Here is a 14,890-nt window from a genome sequence, read left to right as displayed (position 1 = left end):
TGCCGTACTGGAAGCTTCGTGAACTTTAGTAGTTGTCTTTGATGATCCGCACTGCTGTTCCTTGGTGGTCATTCTTTCTAACATTCCAGCATGCCTGGATGTTCTTTCAAGAATAACTCTGGAGGGCGTCTTTGATTATGCCACTGAGGACCATTATGTGACAGTAGTGTTTGGAGTGAAGCCAGCTTGTCTGACTGAACTAATGAGAAAAACGGAGGGTGGATTATAAACTCCTAAAAAGCCGCCACTGGTGGTCCCCGCACAGTGTCCAGCATTGATTACATGCGCCCTTGGTGTGCCGGGGACGGTCGCTTTGTTTTATCTATGCTTCAACCACTTTCCTCCCCAGTGCTGGCGCGTTTGACTAGTGCATAGAACATGCGAGATTTGACTTCATACACAACATAGAGTGATAGCAATGGCAAACACTTGCTCATGGTGTCCAACTATTGGAATAAGAGTTTGTTAAATAGGGACATAAGAAAGTACTGCTGAATTGTTCCGAAACTCTTCTACAAGGTGCAAAATGCTCATTTGAGGCAGCAAAAAAGCAGACACTTCAAATAGCGGTCAGTGTATCTACAACAGAAATTGAATTTTCATATTTTAAAGGTTTATTGAAACTAGAAATGCGCTGTGCAATTCCGCCTTTTTTGTGTCTTAGCCAATATTTGAATTGAATATACTTTTAGAAATTGAGCAGCCACTCTCCATTTCTTTGATGTATTAGAAGAGTTCCTAAAACCGCGCATTAAAGAGTGTTAGATGGTTACTATTTCTAAAGCACATATCTTACTTTTCCAAAGGTTCACCAACTTTCTTGTTCCAATAAGTCGTTATCTCAGTGATGTCTACAATTTCTGTACTACTGGAATTCAGCGATGAGCAGAGATGATGACTTCGTTAAAACTTATTTTACCTTGCAGTACTTAGAAGCGTTCTTTAACACTATTTCAGAGAATTGCGATGAAAATTACTGTATTTATCTTGTGTGTTTACCTTCTTCGTCGGTGAATTTATGAGGCAGCCCAGCTAGATGCAATCCAGCATGCAAAAAGTACTTCGACAAAGCTTACACTATTTCCAGTCTACAAGCATTGTTACAAACCTATGCTGCCCAACGAGAACGAGATACAATCAGTTGAAGCAAATAGAATAAGAATACTTACAGTTTTTCTATAGTGGGAGGAACAATACTGCAATAAAAATATTGCATTTTTTTACAATAGCTTATTATAAAAGTAATTCACCATCACAACTCAGCAACACACATTATCAGAAGGTACAACGCACTTGAAGACACTAATCATTTGCACTGATGATAAAAAAGAAACGTATGATCTTATTCATAATCTGCCTGCACCCTTTATTAGTTCAAGGAATAACATGCTGAAAAAGGAGCTCTTGTGCGCCTTAGGTATGGTAACAAAAGTACGCAGCCTTGTACGTCAGGTTGGCCTATACCGAGGGTACGCACCGATCCCTCACGTAAGAAGAGCCAAATACTGCATGCCCCTTCTTCGTTACGCAAACTTCAATAGAGCGATTCTTCGTAGTACCGAATTGACTAATCACAAAATTTACGCGACCTCCCGCTGAAAGGAATATGTGCAGATGTGAAGAAGTGGGCCCTACTTGTTACAATGTCGGCGTCTTTCACGCTGGCACTCAGCGGTGTTGCTCAGGAGAGAATCCTGGGGAGGCGTGAAGCACACAGTGATGGACCGGTGTTTCCTACTTGAACACGCCAATCATAGTTGATGGGCAGTGAGAAACAAAAATACTCCGATTCGACACAGAGACATGCAATCGACTTTCAGTTCACGTGCAGGCTACAAGCTTTTTTGTTCAAAAACGCACAGAATAAATCTACCGGCACTCACTTGGAGATCAAGAAACAATGCCCGTAGCTATCTGGTGGCTACTGAACGGTTGTGTAGCGTGAGCAGTCAGTTTTTACAATCAAGAAACTCGCAAACAATCGTCGCCTGCGGCGACGTCGCGAGGTGAGAGGAATCCTAGTAGAGGAGAGAGAGGGCAGTGGACGCGCATGCGCAGTGGTTGTTTAAACGACGCTGGGAGGAACGCCTAGAAGAGAGGGGAACGCAAACGTAGGGTAGCAAACGCTGCCTTTGTGGGTATTGTGAGGTGAGAGAGGAAGAGTGTAGAAGAGGAAAGATACGGGAGAGGAGATGCACGCATGGCGGGGTTGTTAATGCCGCTGGGAGGAATGCCTTTATTAGATAGAGGCAAGCGAGCGCATGCACTTGGCAGGATAGATGTGAAGAGAGCAACGCGTAGCTATTGGAGAGAGGGAAGGAGGAGAGTTACGCATATGTATTGTGAGTGCCGTGAGGCATAGGCCCGAAAAAGAGATGCTTCGTATCTAAAACACGCCAGGTCTACAACTCGCTGTGCGAATGGGAGGAGGAGCCTTTGAAGACAACTCAAAACTTATATTTTTTGTTTATGGACCATTCGAGAGTATATGCCCTAATCATTCGCCGTGAATCACCAATTCGGCGTTACAAGGAATGCAAAAAAAAGAGAGAGTGGGAGATAAACGCCAAGAAAGAATAATGCGCTTGATTGTTTATCGTCACAAGCTGCTTTTGGGTCCTTACATAGCCACGGCATGCAAACACAGACACAAGAGAGTGCGCGACGTACCACAAACACCGCTTTGAAAGTCCTAAAGCTGCGGAAAAGAAGGTGAGGTAATGTATTTAAAGCCCCCCGTTTCCCGCTTGGGTTAAAATAAGACTAATCGCGGTGCGCCCCTATTAGTGTGCGGCAGTGGCGTGGTCCATCTAGGGGCGTCGCTGGCGGCACGAACGGCATGCCTAAAAACGAGTGGAGACGGGGCACAGCACGAGTCAGATATGAACTTCCAACGTCATCTGAAGCATAGAAAAAGCCTCCTTGCCTAACTTATCTCATACTCTCGCTTGTAAGCTGCACCCAGCGACTGTCCGCGAAGCCACAGCGCCAACCCTGCCCGCCGCGCGAATCGAGTACCAGTGAAAGTGGGGAGGGGCAAAGTATGTATGAAATGGTCTTTCAACTGCACTAATGCAAAACCGGTGGAGGGACAAAAGATCCAGCCCGCGTTTTGTTCACTCAAACACCAGATATGTTTATTCTTCAAACACTTAAAAAAGAAAAGCTTCCCAACAGCCCTATTTTGCAGGTAAAGATGCCCATGTATACGGGGTGGCTCGTAAGCGGTTGCGCAGCGCGTTGTCTTTTGCGGACCAACTTCTTGGTGATTATTTCACTTAGACGCTCGGTAAAGCCTTTGGTCTGTGGCTGTAAGGCGGTGGTCCATCGATGACTTGTCTGGCTGCACCTCAGGATGTCCTGGGTGAAGTCCAAGTAAAAGCCGTATATCTCTGTCGGTAGCGAAGACTTCAGGGTGCCATGACACCAGACGATGTTCTTGACGAAGAACCTTTTACCTCGGCGGCACTGCCATTGACCAGGACCCCTGTCTCAGCGTAGCGGGTGAGGTGAGACAGTCGGTAGCTACTACGATTCTCTTGTTTTCAAAATTCGACATCAAAAGAATCCCGATAGGTGCATACTGATTTGCTGCAATGGCCGGCCAGGTGGCTCAATTAGCTGGGGAAGTCCGGGTGTGGTCGTCATCGTAGTGCTTTGTCCGGTGTTGTACACGAAAATAATAATGAATTTTGAAGTGTTCGACTTCACCGTGTGAGACGGCCTGAAGGGTTTTTCATGTTAGCAAGCCAGCACAAGGCGTGGTGGTCGCTCACAAGCCGGCATTGAAGAGTTCGAATACTTCGTTTCAGACGAATTGGGATTAAGGAAAATACTCCTGAAAAAGCTGGAGCAGTGAGTGTCAACTCCATCGTATATGCCAGCTAGAAAAGAATGAAAGTTCTTGTGCCGTGCGTCACTCCACGTTATTCTATTCCTCTAGAGTGAGCTGGGTTTATTCTTCTTAACAGGCGTTTTGTAAAGGCAGTGATAAACTTTGATGTAGTCCAGAAGACGGCTAGGCAGTCGTTTTCTGTTGTGCGACGGTTACAACCTACCTTTATTAGCGGCCGACGTGCATAACTGATAACCTTTTCTTCTCCGTTACTGCTGTGCCCAAGAACGGTACTGAGTCCTACGCGGCTTGCATCGGCGTGGATTTCTGTATCACTGTATTTGTCGAAATGCAGAAATATTGATTAGATCTGTAGGTGCTTCAGTTTTCGAAACTCTTCAATTGCACTGTTTGTCAGCCCAATTCTACATAGGCCTTTATTAGCTGCGTTAGCGGCTTGGTAATGCGTGAAAAGTCCTTGAGGAGGTGTCAGTTATTGGCGAGGAAGTTGAAAAATTGGCGCACAGCGTTTAGTTATATCTTAACTGTTGTCACCCTTATTCGCCGAAGCATTACAGAGGGAAGTGGTTTGCAACATGAAAAATACAAAACACCAAAAATTGTACTATATATGAACAAGACTAAACCAAATTGACTTCTTTATTCTGTGACGCGGAACAAAAGTGAAACCTAAAAAAAGAAATAAAACTATTCCTGCCAGTATGGGGCAAGAACATTTTTATCGCAGTTGTCTTCTGCGGTTTTTGGCTCAGTCGAGTATTGGTTTCAAGAAACTCAAAAATAGGAGCTTTCTGAACGCGAATCGACACTTATGTTGATTCAGGAAAAGTCTGGAGCTCTTGATTGATTGACGTCTTGATTCAAAGCACTGGAGGTTCTCATAAAAGTGCGAGGAGAACTAGATGTCATCGTCCAAATAACGAAGCAAGTCTGCCATTTCAAGCCAGCGAAGACTATTCATGACTGATTAAAACTTCAAGGGTGACGAGCAATGCATCCAGCACACAACCTTGACCTTGAACCGGTTGTCTGATGTTATGAGGGCAGTCTTTTCTCGGTCTATCTTGTTTAGTTCAATTTGCAAAGAGCCCGTCTTGAGCTCCATCCAAGTTAGGGCCTGCACTTCACAGAGTCGATCGAGGGCGTTCTCTATCCACGGAAGATGGTACACATCCTTCTTCGTGATTTTTTTCAGGCGGCAATAGTCGACGACAAAGCGTAGGGCTTCGTTTTTCTTGCCTAACACCGCAAATGACGTCCTTGGACCCTTTGAAGGTTCGATGATGTGATGACGTAGAATTTTGTCGACTTGTTTCTTTACGGCCTGACGTTTTTGCATCGAAAGTGTTTACGGGCTCTGACGGAATAGCCTGGTATTTTCTTCTGTCTTGATGCGATGTTTCGTGACCACGGCAACAATTCTTTGCAACAATGAAAGACAGTTTTTGTATTGCAGGTGCAGAGTTTTGAGCTGTTCTTGCTTATACGTCGGAAAACTCTCGTTTACGTCGAAAGCTAGTTGATGAGCTTGCACCTAGGTAGCAGATTTGATAGACTAGGCAAAGGCGAAACTTTTGCTGGCTTCTATTATTCTTCTTCTGCACGGTCATGTAGCATTTGGTGGGGCGGTAAAGCCTGGTCTTCTCTTCCGTCAAAATTGTCACGTATTCGTTCGCCAGCCGTAACCATGTTTGCAATCAAGCAGCGGCCCTTCCCTTTAGAACGAGGCCTGTGATTGCTTTGAGGAATCCGGTTCACAAGATGTCCCATGTTGGCATGATAAACTACTTGTTCTCAGACCATATTCTTGCTGCGTCTTCCAGATAGAACTACACATGGAACGGCTCGTTATCGCGGTTCCAGTTGCTAAAAGCAAAAACCCTTTCTAACGTCTTCATCTGGATTTCAGGGACTTCACAAGGCGAACCTTGGAACGCCGGTGGCTACCTGGGTGACTGCATCGCTATTGCTTCAGGTTATACTGCGGACGTCATCGTGGCCAATGTCTTTTTGCTCGGCCAGGTAAGGGACCGCACTCGGGTGAGAAATCTCGTTGTCTGCGGCTAGCTCGTTATTGCAGGAACGCTTCTGTGTTTTAAGGTTGTGGGCTTTGCTCCGGGCTCCTCGTTTGAGTCCAGAATACGAAAGAATCAGCAATCCCTTCAGATCTCACTGAGTAATGAAGACTGAATGAGCTGTCACCGTCTTCAAGGCAAATATTCCTATTTGATCAAAACTTGTGGCCGCGAAATAGAAACTCAAATTGCAGCAAGCAATACACACAGTTCACTTACAATAGCGTGCAGGTCATGCGCCGCTATTAGTACATACTTCGCATTGTTCGCTGTCATTAAACTTACGATTGATAAAGCGTTGGAAGTTTTTTACATGTGCCATCGAATTTTCCAGCTTTTTCACTGGTATACGCGCAAGATCTAAAGAAAGTGTAGTGTGTGTGTCTGGTGCGCAGTCTTGAATAAACAATTCACTACAATGATGAAACTTATCAAGCATTGAGGTGCAGTTTGGGCTGAGCATTCCTGACAGTCTTTGTGAGCGTGCAAAATAATAACGCGAGAGCGGAATAAGCGTGAGCGGAAATATCTAGCACAATAGGTACTGTTAAGATTTTTGATGAAAAGAATTTTATCAACAAATACACTCAGATCAATGCCAATTTGAAATATACTGACAGGCGTGTCCTGTAAGCATAGCAATCAAGGGTTCGCTCGGCTGTTTTAATGCCACTTATCATCCGCGTCGACTTCAGACAAAGACAGTCATCACGGACCCATGGCTCTTCCGACATCATCAGCAATTCGAGGTCTTCTGGGCTTTGTATAAGCTGCAAAATAACAAGCAGAGAACTTTAGTCTGACATGTATTATGCGTTCATTGAATATAGCAACAAACTTTCATATGAAATAAACATTTCTGGTGTGGGGCTAATTGTTTACTTCAAGATGATTACTAGGCGAGGCGAGTGAATTATTTACCAGCATCGAATCTCATAGAGAAAATCTTTCAAACGTTCCTGTGCGTTTCATTCACGTGGTTCATAAAACCTAAATGATCAGGTATGAATGGGTAGCAGTAGCCGTACGCAATGCTCAATTCCGAGACTTAACCTGCCACAAAGAAATCTTTACAACAGTGCAAACCATTTACTTGCTGGAAAAATCACCATGAGCGACACACTCGTTGCAGCACAGCATCGGCTTTGGCGCGGCACCCTTGTGCCTAGTTCACACTGAAACATCCGCTTTCTACAGCGACCGAAATTCCCCTGCCACCGAAACGCAGCGTCGTTCGCACTGGACGGGCCCCGCGCCGCCGAATATGCCATCTACCAAGGGCCGAACGCGGGATGGATGCGCTTTCGCCTGGTTGTTGTCGCGGCTCACAAACGCCACTACGCTATCCGGTGGTGTATACTTCGATGATTCTCGTACGCAGGAAGCAAAAAAAAGACAGTACTGCCTACTTTGCTGGCAAGTGGCTGTCTTGTAATGCACAAAGAACAGAAAAAACCCCCGACGCCAGCGGCGTTGATGGGTTCGTTTTGCTCTGCAAAACCACAACAAACTCGCTCACGCCAACAGCAAACTCGATCACTTCTTCCGCAAAATACGGACACGAAGTAGGCACAGAGAAGGTTAAACTCCCGTTGGTTACAACATTCAGTTACCTGCACTGCGACACAACAAGTGAGTAGCACTTGGCCGCCATTTTTCAAAATTCCTTGACTAGCACTTCTATTGGTCCGCGGCGACCTATTCGGTGGCAGACGCCGCAAAAATCGGTCCGCGAGCGATCGGCGCGGAGAGGTTCCTTTCGGCTAATCTCGCCGCCGCCGAACCGGATTCGGGGCACTTTCGGTGGTCGGAATGCTCAGTGTGAACGCGGCCTTGGTTCTCGATGTTAGCATTCGTCAGATTATTATGGAAGCACAACGGTTGACAAATTGTGCGACTGAGCCCAAACCTTTGGTCGAGACTCGGCCTCAAGATCTTTGATGGGGTACCCTCCTGCGTGTGACGTCAATTTCAAGATTCCACTTTCAACCGCAAGGACGCCGCCAGAGCTTCTATACGCAGCTTGTATATGCAGACGGAAACTTTGTCGAACTAGCAGCCTTGCGAGGGCCAACAAACGCCTTCACGGTCTGTGTTTGAGTACGATTATAACCTTGCTTTAGTTTCGGCACAATAGACAGGGCCAGGAAATCCACCGTGTGGCCGGCGAGGGCGCCGAGGCCACCGACCACATAGCGGGTAAGAAAGTGGAACTATGTTTGTGTGTTTTATGGCTTGTTGTCACACCTTCCGCCACACGATACTGTTTTTTCGGTTGTATTAGGGGCAACCCTCTTTGTGGTCTAGAACAGTCCATCACTCTGGCGTGGTCAGCATGGCATATCCACAGACAGACATACAGACAGACAGACAGACAGACAGACAGACAGACAGACAGACAGACAGACAGACAGACAGAAGGACGGACGGACGGACGGACGGACGGACGCTTCACCCCACTAATCATCATTCAGTCCATGGATATGCTGTATATTCTGGTGTTTAAGTAATCGTGTCTTTCTTCAGCATCTACAAGTATGTGCATTAAGGTTGTGCATCGTCGCTGTGTCTCATCGTGGGCGAAACGGCGTACGACGCTCGCCACGTTGTTGAATGCGCTGTCGAGGCTGTCGACGGAGACCGCATCATCACTTTAGCAATCATCCTGCAAACAAGTGGACTTGCGAACCCGCCACACAACGTTTTAGTCGAGATAACCTGCGGTGAAGTGGCGAATGCTCACTGTTCGTGCAAATCAGGTTGAGGCAATGCTTACGCGTATAACTTAACGTGTGTGGAGCAGGTTGAAGCAATGTCTTCGTGTAATTTAACACAGAAGATACGTTTACTGCTGGTCTGTAGTTGCAGTCCACCTCATGTCATATTTTGCGTTGTGTTATTCTTTCTAAATTAGTAACCTACTTTCAACTGTGAAATATTTAGAATATTTAGAGTTGCCACCATTCTTAGCCTTGTATTGAAATATTCATGTGCGCCGCCTCGAATTTCTGATGCTCCTATTAATAAAAAGAGACCATAAATGTTTCACAGCATTAAAATTTATTTTCAGTACATGATAAGACTGGACGTTCAAGAGGTGTATAAATTCACATTTTGTGCATGAGCCTGGGAAGACCAATATACTGCAATAAAATATGGTTGAGATAATCGATGAGTGCCTTTTAACATTTAACATTACGCATCACTCATCGCGCGGATACAAGTGGCCGCACGCAGTTTTATGAAACAAAGCGCTCTGCTTTCAAAGTAAGTTAGAAGTGGAGGCCAACGGTTGTTCGAACAGCGTCCGTAGCCACCAGACACCAAATAACCAACTGAACTGCTTCTTTTTTTAGCTTTATCAGGCACAGGGGTTTCTATACGGTGCCAGGCCTCAAAACGAAAGCGCGGGAATTCTCAAATTGATGTCGTACAAGTGCCGTTCGCAGCACCGCCATCGCTCGCACACCAGGCTAATATCACGATTAAACCTTCACGTTAGGACGGTTTTCGGTATTTTTGGCCGCTTCCCGCACTCTCACCGCCTCTAAGTGCACTTGGCAACGTCGACGTGCCGCTGTAGCTTCGAGAGCGCTCACAGCCTCCGAATGCAATTGTCTGCGCTGCCTTGCCCACCAAGCTGCACCGAGAGCACCAGCAAACTGGCCCTCAACCCCGGGCCAACTTGCCGGTGCTGTCGTTGCGCTGCATCTTCACAATCCCACCACTCTGAATCCACTAGCCTGTGCTGCCTGCAATTCTTGGGCAACTCTGTGAGCCTTCAGCTATATTTGCGACTCCAGCAATTCATGCGGCACCTAGAGTCAATATAGAGAACCTGCGTACTGAGGTCCAAACAGTCCAAGCGCCAGTCGTGTACGGTAGGAGGCCGGTAGGATGGTGCCGCCCGTGAAGAAAAAACGAACGGCCAAGCACATTCCTTCTTTCCAGGTGAGGCACCAATGTTAACTTAACTCAAACCTATTAAATGACCTTTGTATCCAGTGACTACATATCGCTGCGGCACCACCCGAAGTATGTAGACAAATTTCGCAGAGATGTGGTACGCCATGTGCATTACAGACATAATGCGACCACTTCAAGAACGCCACTCGCGCTTGCGGGACCACCGGTGCCAACTAAAATATGATGCTCCACATCAATAATCTGCTCCCCTTCTTCAAAGGAACGTGAACTGCAATCACACTGCAGAAAACTCATTATTTGTGTTAGCGACAGCGGATGCAGAGACCCCCATGAATCCGCCATGCTGCAACTTCACAGCGCCCTCTCATGTTCATTTGAGTTAAGAATATCTATGCAGTTTTCCCGCTTTGTCTTCATTGTCTTGGCTGTCGACTCAAGAGAGAGATCGCGCGGTGGTAGAGAGCTTTTATTCAGGTACCTTAAAGCGAGGAACACGACAGCGCCCCTGTCCGTCTCCACTCCAACTCGTAGAACGCGCCAAGAGCGAGAGCTCCTTTGTCTTCGCTGTCGAAGAGAGAGATTGCGCGCTGGGAGGAAGCACGCGCCGCAACGCCTCTAGCGAGCACTCTAAGTAATATATACGTTACGCCGGCGGGGAGACAAAGCTAGACCCTAAAAGCTTCACAACTAATATATTGTCACGTAGAAATGACACGAGGCGTGTCTGTTTAAAAGCTATATTGACGCTGATGCGTAAAGCATCGACAAAGATGAAGGACAGCACACGCAGCAGACAGACCATCCCACTTCTTCGTATTCGCCTTCTGATCCGTGATATGTCAGCTACGTATCAATACCCCCCGTTGATAAAAGTGCCGTTTCGGTGCGCAATAACTACGTTCTTCAGATGGCAGGTGGCAGGGTTATAGCCTGCTGACGTGCACTACATCACTGGGTGTGGTGGCGGACAGGGTGGTCTCAGATGCAGGAATGATCTCATAGGTGACGTCGGTTACGTGGTGGACGATATGGTGAGGACCCATGCACCGAGACAACAATTTCTCTGATAAGCCATTTTGACGAACTGGGCGCCACAGGGGAACGAGAGAACCAAGATAGAAGCGCACTTCGACATGCCACTTGTCGTAGATGGCTTTCTGAGTGGCTTGGGAAGCCGATAGTATAAAGCGGCTGACCTGACATGCTGTGTCAGCACGAGCAATAGCATCGCATGCGTATTGGTTCACACTCTTGTAGTGATCAGAAGTAGGGTGTCCAGTCGTAACGTCTGATCACTACCACAGAACAAATAAAAGGTTAAATAACCAGTGGTGCCATGGCACGAAGACTTACGTGAGATAGCGCCAGGTCCCATTCATGGTGGTCGTTCGACACATACATCACGAACGTGTCCGTGAGGGTGGAATTTCGGCGTTCGCTAAGGCCAATTTGTTGGGAAGGGTAAGATGTGGTCAACTTGTGGTGGGTCGAGAATTATCGCAGAAGATCGTTCATTACTCGGGACAAAAATGCGCGGTCGCGATCCGTTAGAAATTGGCGAGGAGCGCCATAATGTAAGATGACGTCGTGGATCAAAAATTCTGCCTTGTCAGTAGCGAGGCTAGTGGAAAGCGCTCGAGTGATGGCGTACCTAGTCGCCTAAACACGCCTCGTGTACACATTTTTATAGATGCTTGACCAATTGCTCGAAAATTTCACTCGCCTATAATTGAAAGCAAAAGGATTAACCCGCGTAACGCAGACTTTAATCGAACATTGTTTGTTTTGGCCGCAATAAGCACAGTCACACCTAGTCATCAAAAAAAATACACGAGAAAAAGTGAAAGACATCACCTCTGTTATAAGTACACTGATTTAAATGAAAGATATAATGATATTCGTTCAGCAGATCTACTTTTTTAAATTTCACACCAGTATTATTTCTGCATTATACTAGGCCGAAGAAAATCTTTTCGTTTATTATTTTTTGCAATTCATGTTTTTTTCACTTGTATTCGTCTTACTCTCTTCTTCAGTGCATTTGGCTTTGGGGGTACCAGTATCTGTTAGTGAATAGAAATTAGCTTTTGTTCAAAGTTTCGCATTTTGTTGCACCAAAAGCCCACTTATTTAAAATATCAAGCGAACATTTTGATTAAAGGTGATGCACTTTTTCTGCAATGTAAAATGAACTATACGAAGAACGCCATAGGTGAGTAAAAAAAAATTACGAACAATAAAACTTGTATGACAATCATTATGTAGATAGAGCAATTAAAACATGAGGTAGGAACAACGAAAGCTAGAGTGGTAAGAAAGACCTTCAAAACATAGCGATGAATATCACTAACAAAAATCTAATCTGAATATGCTACTAGGCAATGAATTCCAATGCACGACAATGCGAGAGAACAAACTGCATCAAAGTGTTTTTGTGCGAGCAAATATTAGTGACCACAAAGGCGAATGTGCCGCTTTGTTCTCGTACCATGTCGCTTTGCAGAGGCTGACGAACCTCAATGGATTTTACGTACTACGCAGTTGTAAAAGAATGAAAGGCTGTTAACATTTCTTGGCACTTCAAGTGTCGGTATATTTTTGGGATTAATTAGGTCTGGAGGGCAATCCAGACGAATATAATTTCCAAATATAAATCTAGCTAGTTTACGCGCTGACCGTTTTCTAAATGCGAAACATTTTTTTATCATGTTGATCCTCACAATTGATGCGTTCTCCAGTTTAGGATTTATTCAGGCATTGGAAGCTAGAACTTTTATGCAACTGGGTGCTTTATCGGGTTTTATTTTAAGAAAGCAGTTACTGGAGACAAGCTTAGCAAATATCGGATACGTGTGCTGACCCTGCGAACCCATTTGTTAGTGTAGCATTTAAAAAGTTATACTTGTCAATTGCTGTGATATTATTGTTATTAATCAAACACGCCGATGTACTTTCTAGTACCGTTTTGTCTGAGGTTTAAAACATTATCCAACCAATCTCTGATTGCGCTGTACTGCTTTGTATCGAGATGTAGTCATTTGAAGAGGAAATGTTTTTCAAAACAACTCAATCGCAAGCATACAGCCGAATTTGTATAGTACCAGAAAACAAAACAACTAGATGATTTAAGTAAATAAAAATAACTAAAGGACTAAAACACTACATTGAGGCACTCTCAAAGTAACAGGAAGCACAGAGGATGAGAATTTTTTTTTTAATTATACAAGTCGTTTTCTATTAAAACGATGTGCTCTACTTCATTCAGCAATGAACGATGGCCAGCTGAGCCATTCTGACTCATAAAGTAGCTTACCTTATATTACTTCATTGAATGCCTTTGAAATATCTATAAATAAATATTTATATCAGCCTGCCCAGAGACACCAAGTACAGCTAATATCTCGCGCACAGTCGAAACCAACATATTAACGGTTGTGGTGACAACACGCCTTGATTCGTTAGAAATTCTTGAATGAATATTCAACAGCATGTTCAATAATTTGCAACATGTGCAAATAGTTGCGACAGGGCGGTAAATATTGCTACGTTTCCTTCTCTTGCTTTCGTATCACGCGGTACCGCTGTACGCGATTTTCAGCATAAAACGCGCATACAGTATTCGATTAGCTTCTAGACTGCTGTAGATCAATTTATTGTGATTACGCCCTTTCCGTGAGCATTTCAGATTATTCTAGAATCTACGTAGCCACTAGCGATAACGGTAGAATTTCCGATGGCAAGTGTATAATGCCGACACGCTTCGCCACGGCCGATGCTCTGTTCGCCGCTATTAGTGCCAGTGCCCTGCTGTAATCTGCTTTTTTTTTTGCGTGGCCACAAGTTCGGCACGAATAAACTGTTTTATAATCGACCCGCTGTCTGCTCCATTCATCCACGTCATGACCTTGTGACATCTGGTGGAGGTGCTGGTTCGTTCATGTACCGGCCGCCCCCATCAAGCCGTGAACCTAGCCCAAGCCGAAAAGGAGACATCGATGTCAATCCCGAGCGACGAACAAGCCGCCGGCAACTGAGTCTCCCGCCAGAGTACGGGCCTCCACCTGTAAAAACGCTGCGAACCACGGCCTCGACCTCAGACAGGGCGACGATGAGCACGCATGTGCCACCTGAACCGATTTCGCTCCGGCAACCGAAAAAGCCACCAACGTTCAGTGGTACATCCCTCGAAGACCCGGAATCTTGGCTTGAGATATGTGACCGTGCCTTTGCTTTGAACAACTGGAGCACAGAGGACAAGCTGCGATATGCCAACTTTTATCTAGAAGACTCGGCAAAAATCTGGTTTGAAAAGCGATAGTTTTAACTCCAAACCTGTGAAGTTTTCCGCGGCGCTTTCCTACACACTTTCATGAGTGTCATCTGCAAGAAGAGGGCCGCATCCCTGATGGAAACTTGGGTGCAACTATCAAACGAAAAAGTTGCCTTCTTAGTGGAAGAGATGACTCGACTATTCTGCCTTGCCGACGCTGACATGGCCGAAGACAAAAAAGGTCGGCTGCTTATGCAAGGTGTTAAACAAGAACTCTTCGCAGGACTTATCCGCAACCCACCCACGACGGTCACCGAGTTCCTCACCGAAGCTACAACTATAGAAAAAGCGTTTGAGATGAGGACAAGGCAGTATGACCGCCACTTGCCAAAAACGCACTACGCTGACGTTCCAGCCCACAGTGCCGATGACTTGCGTGAGACGATCCGCGCAGTCGTGCGTGAATAGTTGCGTAAGACCTTCGTGGAATCGCAGCCTCGAGTGAAGTCGATCACTGGCTTTCTTCGTGAAGAATTTCAGCAAGCGTTGAGAATTCCCGAACCAACGCAGTTTCATCCGGAGGCTATAAACTACGCTGCTGCAGTGCGTCGTAGCCCTCCGTCCCCCCCCCCCCCCCCAGCCCACGTCAAGACGCCGCACCACTGCAGTTCCAACGCCAGACACAGCCGCCGCCACCACCAACGCCATACCACCCACCTTCGGGCTGGCGCAACGGACCGAGGAATACAGACGTGTGGCGTT

The 14,890-nt window shown here is 45.9% G+C and overlaps 1 long non-coding RNA gene across 1 annotated transcript in view; it reads right to left on the bottom strand.

Annotated features, from left to right (window-relative positions):
* Positions 1–6,534: 6,534 nt before the first annotated feature.
* The window catches only part of LOC142766945 (uncharacterized), a 38,356-nt gene continuing 30,000 nt past the window's right edge, over positions 6,535–14,890 (bottom strand). The window contains exon 4 of the long non-coding RNA XR_012884676.1: positions 6,535–6,701. This is a non-coding gene — a long non-coding RNA (uncharacterized LOC142766945). The remainder of the gene's footprint in view (positions 6,702–14,890) is intronic.

This window comes from Rhipicephalus microplus, chromosome 7, assembly GCF_043290135.1.
Source record: "Rhipicephalus microplus isolate Deutch F79 chromosome 7, USDA_Rmic, whole genome shotgun sequence".
NCBI classification, from domain to species: Eukaryota; Metazoa; Arthropoda; class Arachnida; order Ixodida; family Ixodidae; genus Rhipicephalus; species Rhipicephalus microplus.
The sequence above is the reverse complement of the archived record's forward strand: the minus strand, read 5'-3'. Positions and strand labels throughout refer to the sequence as shown.